This window comes from Mus musculus, chromosome 8 (assembly GCF_000001635.26).
Source record: "Mus musculus strain C57BL/6J chromosome 8, GRCm38.p6 C57BL/6J".
NCBI classification, from domain to species: domain Eukaryota; kingdom Metazoa; phylum Chordata; class Mammalia; order Rodentia; family Muridae; genus Mus; species Mus musculus.
In genome coordinates this window covers 15,873,952-15,887,736 of record NC_000074.6, presented here as the reverse complement: position 1 = coordinate 15,887,736, position 13,785 = coordinate 15,873,952, and the positions used below count along the sequence as shown (strand labels likewise).

The window sequence follows — 13,785 nt, the reverse complement described above, 5'->3', positions numbered from 1 at the left end:
TCTGTGTGACCTGGCTTGAGTATAAGCACACCTTTAATTCCAGGAGACAGACACAGAAGATCTCCAAATTCAAGACCAGCCTGGTATAGATCAAGTTTTGGGTAAAGAAAAGTTTAGATCTTGGCATGCCAGTACATGCCTTTAATCCCAGCATTCAGGAGACAGGATTTCAGATCTCTTGAGTTCTAGGAAGTCAATTCAGTCTAGTCAATGAGTTGAGAGGCAGTGCAGTAGAGTGGAATTTGTGGAATTTCAATTGGTGAAGAGCAGAGGCAGTTTGATTCAGGTAAAATTTTTCAGAGACAGGTTGCAGAGAGAACAAGCTAGATATAGGTGAAGATAGAATGAGCCAAAGAGTGAGAAGGAGCCAGATTAGAACAGATTCCCAGAGTTAGTTTGAGGCTGAGCAGAGCAATCTGTTGAGGAGCTAAGAGAAGCCACATTGAATTATTCAACTTGGAGAGAGTTTGGGTTTGAACATCTGTAATGTATATCATGAAACCCTCTATTGAAACAGCTCTGAAACTGAGACATGCATATGTCTCAGCTTACATGGCCAATAAATCATGTTGGCTACAAAATTCTCATGACTTATTATTACATACCATTTTTTTTCATATGGCATGAATGAAGATTTATATTGCAGTTTGATTACATGATCAGATTAATTTCTATAGAAAAACAATTGTCTTTCACCTTCTCAAACAAAGAGCATTAAATCATCCTTAGTTGATCTGTGCACTCTGTACATTCCATACAAATGTCTTTATAGAACAATGTATTGTTTGTAGCGTTTATATATTGCAGAATGAAAGACCAAGAAGGCAGCCATGACAACAATATTCACCGTTGGGGATGGAGATGCTGAGACTTACTGTTTCATCTCCTGATTGATCCTGCCTCAAAGTGATGCTGTTTTCAGAAACTTGCTACTAGAACAGCTTCAGAAAGGACTGCTAATCCCAAATGACCTTGGCTCATCCAGCCTTTCAAACTGTTCCAATCAGGACTTAAACTCTGAACTTTCTCAACTGAGAGAGACTGGGCAGGAAATGCTACAGCTAGATTTCTTTTTTCTAACCTTTTTCTAATTTTCTTGCCCCCCCCCCCAAAAATTCCTTTACCTAATTCAGCAGGAAGCAATTATGAAAAGATCAGTGGCACAATTTCTTAAGTTGGGGTAGATAGTTTTGGTCACTTTATGAAATATATACACATTAACTTTAAAAGATTATTAAATATTAATGATCATACACAGGGAGGAAACAAACTAGGGAGCTTAGACTCAGAGAGTTCTGTCTTTCCTTTCCTCTTCTCTTTCTTTCTTTCTTAGATAAAGGGAGAGAGTTGAAAATAAAAAGGGGGATATAGAAATATTATATGACATTATACAAATAGGGGTGGATTATCGACTCTACTCTTAAGCCAAAAATATTTTATAGCCATAATCTTACACTGGTAAATTAGATCTTTATATTTTGATGCAAAATTGATGTTATATTTTGTGTTACAGAAATAAGGTAAATTTTGAAACATTGGTATAGGCTGTTGTATATCGATACAAATTTAAAATATTTTTGGTATACATAATGTATATGTTTTTTTTTAACTTTCATTTGAGGTATTATACTTACATAGTTCTTTTTTTATAAAGATTTATTTATTTATTTATTTATTTATTTAATGTATATGAGTACACTGTAGCTGTCTTCAGACACACCAGAAGAGGGCATCAAATCCCATTGCAGATAGTTGTGAGCCACTGTGTGGTTACTAGGAATTGGACTCAATACCTCTAGAAGAGTACTCAGTGCTCTTAACCACTGTGCCATCTCTCCAACCCTCCCTTATATAATTTTTAAAGATGTACTGTAACGTTCCAGCCCTTATAATAGCTGCTATTACAAACTATTTGTGATGATAAAACATACACGCCAGGCGGTGGTGGCACATGCTTTAATCCCGGCACTTGGGAGGCAGAGGCAGGCAGATTTCTGAGTTCGAGGCCAGCCTGGTCTACAAAAGGAGTTCCAGGACAGCCAGGGCTATACAGAGAAACCCTGACTCAAAAACAAACAAACAAACAAACAAACAAACAAAACATACACATTATAAGCTATTTCAGATAGTTTAGAAATGAAAGTTAATAGTTAGATATTCAAATTCATGGTTATTTTAGATACTACTTTAGTTAATTACCATAAAATGATTTCAAGGTTATTCATATAGTAAACAGCAGAAGAATAAACACTGTTTGACAATTCAGATATACTATAGATAGTTGTTTTTCAAAATCCTCAAAGATCCACAGAAAATGGTATTTAAAATTATTTCATTATTAAAAGCTCTTTTGACTGTGTGACAGGTCTGCTCCTGACAGTACCCCCGTTCTACTTCAAAGAAGATGATGAGCATCAATAACACCACGTGAAGTTGCTTCAACTGTGGCAAGCCAGCCATCAGACAAAGAAAATGCCCATGCTTCAACTCCAGACAAGTCTGTCCAGAAAGAACAAACAGATGCAGGGAAGCTGACTGCTGAGCTCTGGCAAAACAAGGTAAGCAATTCCTTCATAATTCCTGCTTCACAAAAATGTCTATCAGATATACTAGGCCAGAAGTCTAAGGGCGGATGCTCCAATGTTATAAAGACAATATTGGAAACTGCCCAGACTTAACTGACCCACTTGAGAAGTTCTAGGCCAGTGAGAGACTTCGCGTTGACTACTTTCTATTGCTATGACAAAAGACTGTGACAAAGGCAACTTATGAGAGAAAGAGTTTAAATAGACTTATGGTTTTGGAGGATTAGAGCAAAGGAACATGTGTGTGTGTGTGTGTGTGTGTGTGTGTGTGTGTGTGTGTGTGTGTGTTAGAAGGAGGGAGGGAGAGAGAGAGAGTGCTAACTGGAAATGGTCTTTTGAAACCTCAAGATCTGCTCTCCTCCCACAAAGCCACACCTCCCAACCCTTCTCAAGCAGTTCTACTGACTAGAGACCAAGTATTCAGACACACGAGGGTGCCATTCTCATTCTGATCACAGACTTTTCTCAAAATAAGTAAGGTTGACAGCACCTGAGGAATGACAGCTGAGGTTAACTTCTGGCATGCATATGCACTCAAATATACATGCATGCATGCATGTATACATACACACATGTACATTGGAAATATGTACACATAAAAATGAATACCTAAGAAGTAAGCAATGGCTCTCTCTGCTTGTAGGAATATAAAAAGAGAGAGTCTCACACTCCCCTCTCTAAAATTTTACACCCTAAAAAGTGCATTACTACCTCCTCAAGGAATTGAATATATATGCTAACTGAAATAAAAATAAACACCTATGATAGTTGTTGGACCTCTGTCCCAGCCTCAAACACATTCATTCCCTGTGGAGGAAGACTGATGACTGTGAGTCCAAATCCAATATTGCTTTATGTTTTTGATCTTAAAAACACGGTGAGCCATGTAGGGTTTGGCAAGTGTTACAATTTGTGTTGGTGTGCTCTGCACGCCTTGAAGAGCCGGGGGTCACTGAAGTCCTTCTGTTTCCATTGTGTCCCCTGTTTGTCTGTTTTGTTGTTCCAAGAATTTTACACCAACTGGACAAAGCCAAGCTGAACTGCATTAATTTCTGCTTTACCTGCAGTGCATCTCAGAAGCAAGGCAGTAATAGAAAGGAAATTCTAAAAAAAGAAGCAAACATTAACCAATCCATTTCAATCAATATAAGAAGGAATTGGGCCAGTTTAGGTTATAAAGAACTAAACTACTTTCAAGGTTTGCACTCTGTGGGATGTTGATAAATCTGTCCTAGAAGATTTTTCTGACCAGAAACATAACTCACCCTGATTAGCTTTCTGCACCAGGCACCTTTTGTGACCCTGTGAGTTGTAAAATCAGTGTGGTTAATGGGTGTTTATAGAGCAGCCACCCAATATCTAAGCTCAGGGTTCATAGAATCCAAAGTAACTGACACAGAGACTGGCCTCCTAGAAACCACAGCCCAAGTGGAGAGTCAGCTGTGTGGACAGGTACAGCAAAATGTGCTGAATATACCTTTCTGTGTTTGCATTGAGAAATGTGTCCTAGGACCAGGGAGAAATGACACATAAAGACACTTGGAGACAGAGTGGGTGGCTATGGCATTAAGGACCCTAGACCAGTCCTTACATGATGACCCCAACAGTCCTGTGCCTACTTAGCTACTGAGTGAAATGAAGGGTGCGTGGACATCACAAGTTAAATAGCCTAGCCAAGAATAGTCAAGCAGGTACCCAGGGCATCCTGATACAGGGCAAATCCTGCCATTACCATCTGAAAGACCCAGGATAATGAGTGCAGGTTCAGGCTGGAGCTTGTAAATACCCTTTGTCCATTGGGTCCTTGTCACCTTATCACCTGATTTCCTCTTTTTAAAAACAAAATACAAAACAAACAAAAAAACCTGTTGGGTTTTTAAAGTCAAGGTCTTATTATGGACCACTGGCTGTCCTGGAACTTCCTATAGAGCCTAGGCTAGCCTCAAGTCTCCAGCAATGCTCCTGCGTCTACCTCTCAAGTGCTAGGATTGCAGGTTCACACAGCATCACTTCTGACTCCCTGTTGCTCATAAGTTCCTTCCCTGGGATCTATATACTTTCTGGCATGTGGTGCTGGAATGGAGGGGGTACCAACAGAAAGTGCAGTAAACAAATCACGCACAGGAGTTTTCAAGCTTTTCTGATGGCTTCATTTGCCAGGAAGGGATGCTTTTCATCACAGGTTCATTGTACCCTGATCATCTATTTAATACTCAGAGGTGAAATTATGTAAATTTATAGGGCAATGGTTCAGCAGGCAAAATTCCCCCTCCAAGAATTTTAAAGGAATATGAAAGCACAGTGCTCACTATAGTATGTTGTTTGATTCCTGCCTAGAAACTTTTTTTTACCCATTTTAGGATATTAAGATAATAAAACAGAGGAGCACATGATATTTTTAACAGTAACAAAAGTATAGTCACATATTCTTTCTACCTCATTTTGTATTCAGACAAGGGTAGCAATAAATGTCTTTTGAATATTGATTCGGGGGTTAACTGACATCTTATCACAAGAGCTTTCTGTAATATGTTTTCAAATATTGTATATTGCCTCCCAGGAATGGCAACAGCAGAGTTTGGATTTGAATTGCTGAAGCATTCTTTCTGTAGTGGAGGCACACTCTTTGTATTTACAGTTTCTGACATGTCTCCAATATCTCATTAGGCTATGGGCCAAAACCATATCTCCAGCTGCAAAGAAAGAGACAGGTTTCATATTGAGAACAGTGGGCACTGTAGTTTTCAGTGTGTGCATCACACACATGTATTGGAACTATGTGTAAGAAAGCCTGTACATGCACCACCCCAGCCCAGCTCAGGGGTTAGGAGATTTGAATCAAGACATATTAAATAAGTCTTTATGTCCAAATAAAGATGATATTTTAAATTGAAAAAGGTGAATCATAAACAAAAGTAGCAGTGTTTTACCTAGAATGTTAAAGTCTTTTAAGATTTTCAGAATTCATTTTTATTGGCTATATGTTTATTATAATTATTAACACTTATTACTAATACAGATTAAGACATTTCACTGTGCCGTTGCCCATCCTTGTTCTATCCATTCTCATTTTATCCTCTTTACCCCATTACCCACCATTCCCTCGCTCTTCCCTAGACTATTTGTATTTGCCTTTTAGAATTGAAGAATCCATTTTTTTTAAATTGCCAATATGATTTTCCAAGGAATTAAAAATTCTACGTAAAAATGTCAAAGGCAAAAGTTAGTTTATATAAGTTTGAAGGCTAAGAGGCCACATTTCAGAAAATCATTTCTATGGCTCATTAATAAAGATCAATATTTGCATCCAGTTCCTACTTCTGCTGTGACTTGCCAGATATTTGGTGGCCAAACCAGCATGAACTTCTACAGTTCTGCAGAATAGAAAATCGGGATCTTGAATCTCCCTAGTTGAAATCAAGGTGCAGGCAAGTTGAATTCATGGCAGCTCCAGCAAGTGAACACACTCTTTATCTGTCTCTACTCTACAGAGATAAATCCCCTCAGACACTCCATGTGAGAGAAAAAAGCAGAGACAAATCCACTGTAAGTTACAGACATTGAATAGGCAGAGTGTGGCTGCCATTCTTGAGGGAGGGAAACTCGTGTGGTGAGATGATAAGGCTGTAAATCTGTAGCTCTTCATCATGGTCTTAGTCAACAGGGTGAGATCAATGTCTCTTACATAAGACCCAGTAGGGGTGGAGTCAGACAGTAAGCTATTCTGGCACTGATCTGAACAAGGGGAGGTCCACCGAGGAAAGCTATCTAGAAACAAGTACCACTGTGATTCTAAGTGAGTACCAGGATACAGATTGACACCCAATGTGGCTATGTCAATCATGGAAGAAACTGTACTTACCAACAGTGCCCAGGCCTACACCACTTCCTGATGTTTAAACTCCAAAGAGCCAGCATGGAGACTCACATAGTATTTAAGAGAATCTCCTAGGAATGATATGTATACCAAGCAGCTTTCTGTTACTGTGACAATATACCAGGAGAACCCAACTTAAATGAGCAGAGATTAGTTCTGGTTTACAGTTTTGAAGGGGCCTGTCCATGCATGCTTGACATCATCATTTAGGGTCATGGCTCATGGGCAAATACCATGGTTGGAGGGAAGGTATGTCATAAAGCAATGCAACTCCCCTCATGGCAGCTGAGAAGGGAAGGAAGAAAAATGGGATGAAGAAGGAGAGGATAGTCCACTGATCTCTACTTTCACTAATCTCACCCTACTTAGAGTTTCTGCCACTTCTCAATGGTACAACCAACTGTGACTCAATCTTTCAACACCTTTGGAAAGATTTAACTCAGGAGAACACTTAAGATCCAAAGCATAGCGTAACTATGGGATATACAATTTTGCTGGGTTTGCTGCTCTGGCCAACCTCCATGCTCCCTCCTTTTACCTCTCTGAAGCGGAGACCTGAGTGTCTCTGTGTGGATCTGTGTTTATCCAGTTCATTAAGTTTACAGCATTCTTCCATAGTAGTTTGATAACACTAAGGAAGAACTCTGACAGTATTGTTTTCGACGTCTTATTTCTTTTCTCTTTGTCTGTGACTCCTTTTACTCTTACTTAATGAATGCTTTCTTTGAGACTTTTTGCTCTTTTTTTCTCCTCCTCCTCTCTCCCTCCTCCTCCTCTTTCTCTTCCTCCTCTTCCTCCTCTTCAAATGACTGAACCTTTGTCACTTATCTACCTCCCCAGCCCCCATCTGTTATCTTACTGCTAACCTAAAGACTGGAGTGAGATAGGACTTCAGTGTAACTTTGCCTTGTGTTTCCCTAGTGACTACGGTCATTCGCCTTTGTTTGAAGTATCTGTTCATATCCGTTTGTTTGTTTATTGATTGAGTTAATGAAGCTTCTGAAGTTTAATGTTTCATACTTTAAATATAGTTAGACTATATTAATATAGTTAGACTGTGTCTAAGTATTAATCATCTGTGACATGAGTGTCGTGATAATGGTTTCTACTGGAGTGATGAAACATTATAAGCAAAGGCAACTTTGGAAAGGGCTAATCTCAGCTTCCAGTCCCACATCCTAAGTCTATCATTGAGTAATGCAGAGCAGCAACTCAAGCATGGCTGGAAACTGGATGCAGCAGCTGACACAGAGGCCCCCGAGGAGCACTACATACTGGCTTGCTCCTGATAGCTTTCACATGGAGCCCAAAGCACCTGCCCAGGTTTGGCACCACCCTTACTGGGCTGGGCCTTCCCACCTCAAGCTTTAGTCAAACAAATACCCAACAGGCCAATATGTTAGGGACATGTTCTCAATTGAGGTTTCTTATTCCCAATGACTCTAGATTATGTCAAGGTGACAAAAAAATTCTAACCAGATAGGTGATTATTGGCAAACATTCTTTTCCATTCTTTTTTTTTTTGAAATCTATAATTTTATTAAGACAAAAACTGACAGTATGGTATGAAGTTTACACTTAAACAGAAATTTTCACATACATCTTAACACATGCTGAAAAAGATTTTACAATGTAATGCTATTTGCAGGTATAGACAATACTAAAAATTGATGGATCCCATGATTCAAGACAGTATTTTGGACATCAGTTAATCTGAAGATTTTGTATTCTCAAGTGAACCACTACCCCAATATGAAAGTTAATCTCCTGAGACCAGGGCTTGTGAAGTCATTCAATCCTTGAATTAACTCAATGGAAGTTTTGCTGTCAGTAACTGAACCTGCCACAAGCAGTTTCTGGGTTCAAAGCTGAAAGACAAAAAAAGAAAAGGAGAGGAGGGGAGGGGAGGGGAGGGGAGGGGAGGGGAGGGGAGGGGAGGGGAGGGGAGGGGAGGGGAGGGGAGGAGAGGAGAGGAGAGGAGAGGAGAGGAGAGGAGAGGAGAGGAGAGGAGAGGAGAGGAGAGGAGAGGAGAGGAGAGGAGAGGAGAGGAGAGGAGGGGAGAGGAGAAAGAAAGAGAGCAAGGGGCTCCAAGAGTTTCTATCCTAAGAACAGAAGCCCTTCTCTTCTATCTCCCATAGGCCCTCCTGCAATACTTGAACCAATGGCTTAGATGGACAAACTTTATAACTTTGTAAATGAAGAAAAAAAAAGGTTTTGGGTTTTTTTTTCCTCCAGTTTCAAGAATTAGCACCTCTAAGGCAGAGTGGTCTACCTCTATATACTCTCCAATAACCTTTCCCTCTCCAGTCAGTTTCCATCATCAAATGGCAGCTTTGGTAACTCAGAACTGGCTTTGTCCTTTGTGGGCCACTTTGAGTTCAGGTTGGGAGCACCTTGGCTGTAGGTTTTAGGATTAACAGACTTTTTTTTTTTTTTAAACAGTCTCTCATAGTCCTTATTTATGGTGCCAATGGTTTTTTTTTGGAATGTTCTGGCATTTTTGAAAATATTCTGGACATGGAACCAATTTATTATTTAGCTGTTCTATTGTTTCATCATTTCCCCAATCAGGCCCTAAATTTTAGCCAAAATGATTCTACCCATCTCCCTTCCTCCCTGCCCTAATCCTCCCACCCCCAATTAATATACCAGTAATAGCCAAAAGCTACACACATGTAAAAATGCAGTTAACACTGTCAGGAAGAAGGCAGTGGGTTGCAGAGTTGCTCTTCGAAGATCGACAGTATCTTTGCTTTCCCACACCCCAGTTCTGCAGGTTTTGTCCTTCATGGAAGGTCCACTACTTCCTTAGCAAAGTACAGAACAGGTTGCCTTGAAACACCCTTCCCCTCCACTGGGATGGGTGTGTGAACTATACAGCTTGAACAATTTAAAGCACTTGGGCTGCTGCAGGACACACAAACTATGCTGGGTTTTCAAAGGACATCTTCTCAAGCCACCTACCTCTATGGGTGTCAAGACAAGTACAACTCCTTCCCTCCCCCCCCTCCCCCCCCTTGAAACCCACAATCAGAGGTGACAGGGGCTGGTACCCAACAGGGCTAATTCTTATCGTCTTTTTTTGTCTTCATCCTCTGAGGGGTAGGAATGCCACACTAGCCTTTCCTCATAGAAGGATATGACAGCCTATGGGCACTTGACATTGGCTTGCTTGGTAGGGACCAGGTCAGCTTCATCAGAGTTTTTACATTTTATCGGGAACATGAGCTCTACACTGGAGTCTGTAGCTCCAATAATCCACTCTGGCTCCAAACCCCGGGAAAAGCCTCGTGGCTTTTCTGACTCTTCTTTCTTCTTCGTTGGTTTGCTTTCCTCTCCTTTATCTTAGAATCAGAATCAGCTTGCCGCCCTCTGACTTATCTGTCTCATGAGCTGTTTTCTGTGACTGTACAAACTCAGCAATAAGGTCAGGGCAATCCACATTCTCTTCTGGCTCCCAAGTATTGTCCTCATCTGAGAAACCCCTCCACTTTAGAAGATATTCCACCTTGCCCTTGACAACTCGCAGATCAAGAATTTTTTTCCACCATATATTCCTCTTCCTCTTCTTCTAGTACCTCCACCACTTCTTGTTTTGTTTTGTTTTTTCCCCATAGTACCCGTCAGCTTTCTGGTGTAAAGGGTGACAGTGCTCATAGCAGTGCCCAAGAATACGGAAGGAATCGGTGCCATGCTACTCGCGCGTTGCGTTGGACAGTCTGAGGGAATAGCACCCAGAAAAGCAAAAAGCCCTCTTCTATTCTTAATTCAGTCTCTTCGCTCTGTCAACTGCTTATTTTTCATGGAAGAATATTTTTAATTTGATTCAGTCCTTTTTGCCAATGCTTACTTTTACGTCTGGACCAAATGGAGTCCCACTAGAAAGTTAACTTCTGTGCCTGTATTGTATTTTTCCTCCAAGGTTCAATGTTTCAGGACTTACAACAAGACTTGTGGTCTACCTTTACTTTCTCTTTCTACAGAGTGATATGTAAGAATATAATTCAGATATCTACATATGAACATACAGTTTTAATATATCATTTGTTGAAGCTTTTTCTCAACTATGTATAAGGGAAAGATATGTAATGTAAATATTAGATACAATGATTTTGCTTTCTCCAGTCTCTTTCAACTCTGTTGGCTGTGTCTCTTTTCTATCTTCACCCACCAAACTCTTTTCCTCCTCATTTCCCAGTGTCCTTTAGCCCACTCCTCATTCTTCCTCAATACCCAATATTACCCTTTCTTGGTCTCCTTTCTTGATTTTAAACATTACTCACACTTTTAGCTGTTTACATGTATGTATGCTACATCACAAACCATGATTCATATATGAGAAAGAACATGTGTTTTTGTCTTTCTGAGTTTATGTTACCTCACTTAATTTTATGTTCTTTAAAATCTATCTAACTTTATAAAAGTTGTATTATTTCATTGTTCTTCACAGTTGAATAAAATTGCATTGTGTATATGCACTATATTTTAATTATCTATCTCTTGACAGATAGCTAAGCTGGCTTCACTTCTTTGCTCTTATGATTATAGTAGTAACAAACATGGGTCCCCAACTCTTTCTATGATAGATCATGAAATCTTTGGACTTATGCCAGGTGTGGTATAGTTGTAGCATATAGTACTTCTATTTATAATTTTCTGAGGAACCTTTATAGTGGCTGTACTTATATACACTACTGTAAATGAAGAATAGGTGTTACACTTTCCCCACACCCTTTCCAACATTTGTTTTCAGATTTATTGATGATAGCCATTATTGAGTAGATATCTTTCCACTATATAATTTTGAAGAATCAATAATATTGTAGCTGCATAGGCTCACTTCTAGATCTTCTATTCTCTTTCACTAATCTATATGTCTGCCTTTTGTGACAATTTCATGCTGTTTTAATTACTGTGATTTTGCAGAATATTTTAAAGATCAATGTACAGACACACCTATGCTTTCAAAGTTAAACCATGAAAATATCAATAAAGTAGACAGATCAGTAACAAACAACAAGAATAAAGTACTAATAAAGAAAACACTCCCAAGAACCAAAGCATAGAACTGAACAGATTCACTGTTGAAACCTAAAAAACTCTTAAGGAATATTTAATACAAATACTCTTCAACTTATTATGTGAAATACAAAACAGGGGGCATTCTAAAGCTTAATCTACAAAGCCTCTATCGCTCTAATATCCAAAGTAGATTAGGATTAACAAAAATGTATAATTCCATTTCCTTGATTACTATATTTTTAAACACTTCAATAAAATCACAGCAAACTAAATTCAATTATAAGAATTCAAGACTCAACCTGTCTAAATAATAAAATCAAAGACAGAAATGAAAAGCCCTGCATCATCATCACAATAAATGAAGAAAAAGACTGTCATCTAATTCCCAAACTCTTCATGATAAAACCCTTGAAGAAACTCAAAAAGGCATGAAATTGAACAAATTTAAGGCTATGTTTGTCAAACCTATCTTATACTGAATAGACAAACATTAAATATATTCCCTCTAAAATCAGAAATGAGAACAAATGTATGCTTTCACTATTCCTACTCAGCAGTAGTTGAAACATTAGCCAGAGCAACAAGGCAAGAAAAAGAAATTAAAAGAGTTTCAAATAGTAGAGGAAGAGGCTAACTTATGCTCAGAGATGCCATGACCTGTAGTTAACAGACCCAGAAGACTTGTAAGTCAGCTTAATTCTTACAGTGAAGTATTAGGATACAAAACCAGTAAACAATAATCATCTTTTCTATCCATCAATACCAGACTCACTGAGAAGGGCCTAGGGAAAACAACCCCAGTCACAATAGCTTCAACAAATGAAATAGATAGGCCTAAGTTTAACCATTAATGGTAAATATCACTACAACAAAAACTGTAGTGCTCTGAAGACATAACTCTGAAACATGAAAACACAGAAAGACTCAGCTAGTGTTTTTAAATTGGCAGAACAAATACTGTGGCTGTGCCCATATTACTAAAATTCATAGGTAAACTTCATCCAATCTCAATAAAACTCTTACCTTCGTCCTTACACAAGTGAACAAAATAGTTCTAAAATTCATTAGAAAAATCATAAGACCCAGAACATCCAAAGAAGCCATGACTAAAAGGAACAAACTAAGATGCCCACAGTACCCATCCCTGTCTTCTTTTATACCAGATCTGTTCTGCTGAACAACCATAGAGTTTGATGACTCAGCATCCCATGGTTTCAAGTTAATTTTGTTTCAAATATTAGAGTTCTAAAATCTATAAAATAAGAGTATTGAGTGTTGAGTTGGGACTATATTTTCCTTTAATTAATTAGATCTAGTATGTGTTAATATTTTTGGAACACATTAAGAGCAGTTTATAAAGCTGTCTTACAAAATTGTTGTCTGAAATTAAACATCTGGACCAACCTGGAGTCTCTTAATTGTCATTTTCCCTGATCGGTCTATGTGGAAAAGTAGATGCAGCACAAAAACAAATATTTTAATCATTTAAGTGCCTTTACATCTGCCTTGTTATGAAGCCAACATCTCTCCAAAACCCTTCATCAAGCAAAGCAAGAAACTCTGCGCCCATGAAACAAGTCCCCAAGTTCCTCATCTTTTCTTGTTACTTTTCTTGTTACTTTTATTTTATTTTCTGTCTCTCTGACTTTATTATGGTAAGCACATAATATGCATGGAATCCCACAGCATCTGTCCTTTTGTAACCAGCTCATTCACATTCATCTCTGACAGACAGTCATTTCCAAAGCTGAATGCCATTCTGGTGCCTTGTACAGTCATTCCTCTGCTCATAGAACTTGGGGAGATTTTGCCTTTGTTTCTTGTGACCAACACTCATGTAAGCATCAGGATGCAAATATCCAATTCATTTCAGTTTCAGTACTTTTGGGATATATGTACAAGAACTGTTGAGTTACATGAATAAGTTTACATTTTAATTTATTTCACATTATTATATGTGAGATTCATATGGGTTCCAGTTTCTCTGCCTCATTGCTAAAACTATATGTTTTCTATCATATTGGACATGATCATCCTAGCTGGTATGAAAGGTGATCACTGTAGTCTTGATACACCTCAATCTCAATGGTTCATGATTATGAAGATCTTCCCATGTGTTGTGTTCATCATTTGTGTGTGTTCTTTGAGAAATATTTATGCAAATAATGCAGCCAACTTTACTTTTAATTTTTTAAAGCTTTAAGTATAAAATTTAAAGTTCTGATAATTATTTGGCTTTTAATTGTTATATTGTGTGTGTGCACCTGAATATATGTATGTGCAGCAGAGACCAGAGTTACA

The 13,785-nt window shown here is 38.5% G+C and overlaps 1 pseudogene; it reads right to left on the bottom strand.

Annotated features, from left to right (window-relative positions):
- On the bottom strand, nucleotides 9,481-10,214 carry Gm7128 (predicted gene 7128; annotated as a pseudogene).